We start from the raw sequence: 2,176 nt of genomic DNA, 5'->3' as shown, positions 1-2,176 counted from the left end.
GGCAGTTCCATCTTTGTTTACCTGCATGGAAATTGTGTGCGTGGGTGCATGTCATTTCTTTATGTGGCCCAGCAGTCCCAGGGAAAACACACCACACTTGTTCTGGGTGGGGCAGGTATATTTTGGTAATTATTTAATCTCAAAGGTTAATTTGTATATTAATCACTTAAATGTAGTCTATAGTAACATGTATTTGGTATCTGTTTAAGTTTCATTGTTATTGTTAATATTGATATATATGATAATGCTAGTGAACAGCTATAATGCTCTCAGAAGATGGGGATCGGTGATGAGAGTTGGAGGTAGTTACAGACCTCTTGTACTACGACTAGTGTTGGCTTGTTGCAGGGTGTTCCCCCCATTCTGATATATATTGAGTTTGGTGGGGTGTATTTTTGTGTTTTGTTTGTTGTTTTTGGTTTTCAATAATTGTTTTGTTCTTTTTGCAATAACATCTTGCATCAGTGCCTCACTGCCTGATATGTGCCACATAGCACTTCTCTACACACACTCCCGAATCTGGAGCGGTGGAGACGGGCGCCGCAAGGTGTCCAGTGAGGCGACCAATCCAGGAGAAGCTGGCGGGAGCCCTGGGGAGAGTTCTCTTTTCTTTGTGAAGGGCAGGGCGCCCTAGAATGGGTTCGCACCGAGAGAGGGGCCTGCGCCTTGGAAAGCGTCACAGTTCCGGCGGCGTCCAGTGAGCTCTCGCTGGCCCTTGAAAATCCGGGGGAGAGGGTGTAAATCTCGCGCCGGGCCGTACCCATATCCGCAGCAGGTCTCCAAGGTGAACAGTGAGGAACCCTGAATAATGTTTTACATAAACTGTATAATGTTTTATATTAATAATAATATCCAGACTGAGCAAATTAGATTTATCGAGCTATCGATAGGCAGTTGTTCAGGGCATATCTTCTAGACATTCTCCTCTCCACTTTGACTTCTGTTTATTATGATAAGAGGAACACCCAAACAGATAAATAGCCCACAGTTACCAGTTTGCTTAGTGTTTGTTTGTGGGTTCCTGTTCTTATCTCAAGGCTGAAGATGTTACATTATAGTGATTGATTACCTCATTGTGCAGTGCAGAACCTGTCTCAGAAATAACTGGAAAAGTCGTTGATAATGTAAATTGAACTTCAATCAAGCCGGCTTGGAAACACCACGTCAGGAATTCCTTCAGTGAGAACTTAATGTTTACAAACATGAGTGCAGCTTTATAGGAAAATGTCATAGAATGTTGTGGCCGTTCATCCAATCAGAATCTTCAAAAGATGCAAGCTCTGCAAAGTTTGTAGGCTGCCCTTCCCAAGGGAAGAGGCCATCATGGAGGCAGATGTCAGGTCGTGTTACAGCATACAACTGTACAATCTTGTGGTTTTCTTAACAATGAGGTAACATCTTTAGCTTTGAGAGGAGAAACAGGAAATCCACAAACGGACAAACCCATGGGCGATACATTCAGACAAACCCATGGACGATACATTCGTGGGCCATTTCTCTTATCATACAAAAACAGAAGCTTTGTTTGGCTTTTTACTAATAAATCCAATTTGTTAAGTCTGCACAAATGTAATTATTTCTAATATCAATATAAAATATTATATAGTTAATATAAAACACTTTCTTCATCATTCCAATACAGAGTCTTCATCCAGTGTGAAAGAAAACTGTGAGACTGGGCAGTTTTCTATGCCATAACAGGAAAACACCTGCTTCCATGATGACCCCCTCCTCAGGAAGACAACAACAAACATTACAAGGGTCAGGGACCTGACCTCAAGACAACACTTTGGGAAACCTGTGACTGACCCTGCCCCCAGACCCACATGTCATACATTGTATAAAAAGCTGTTCACTTCTGCTGTTCAGAGAGACTCTGCTGGAGAGTTTCCATGTCGGGCCCTTCCAGGCCTGGCATGTTAAATAAATACATGTTATCCTCTGTGCATCAAGACTGGGTTCTTCAAACAGCCTCTGGCATGTTAGAACAATGTAGGTAAGGGAAGTTGGCAGCTGTAACTTCGGGATAAGGAAGATACAACTAATAAGAAGATTCAAATATACAACTGACTCAATGCTATACACCTACAGTATATAGATATCACTGTGATATTTTATAAATCAGCTAAATGTGGACATCACTGATTAAGTGCCTCAGATGAATCAAACATGGTCT

The 2,176-nt window shown here is 41.9% G+C and overlaps 1 long non-coding RNA gene across 1 annotated transcript in view; it reads left to right on the top strand.

Moving 5' to 3' along the window:
• The first annotated feature begins 480 nt into the window (after positions 1–480).
• Positions 481–2,176, top strand: part of LOC136741759 (uncharacterized) — a 3,507-nt gene continuing 1,811 nt past the window's right edge. The window contains exon 1 of the long non-coding RNA XR_010814403.1: positions 481–784. This is a non-coding gene — a long non-coding RNA (uncharacterized LOC136741759). The remainder of the gene's footprint in view (positions 785–2,176) is intronic.

This window comes from Amia ocellicauda, unplaced genomic scaffold (genome assembly GCF_036373705.1).
Source record: "Amia ocellicauda isolate fAmiCal2 unplaced genomic scaffold, fAmiCal2.hap1 HAP1_SCAFFOLD_69, whole genome shotgun sequence".
Taxonomy (NCBI): domain Eukaryota; kingdom Metazoa; phylum Chordata; class Actinopteri; order Amiiformes; family Amiidae; genus Amia; species Amia ocellicauda.
This window is presented reverse-complemented; position numbering and strand designations above follow the sequence as displayed.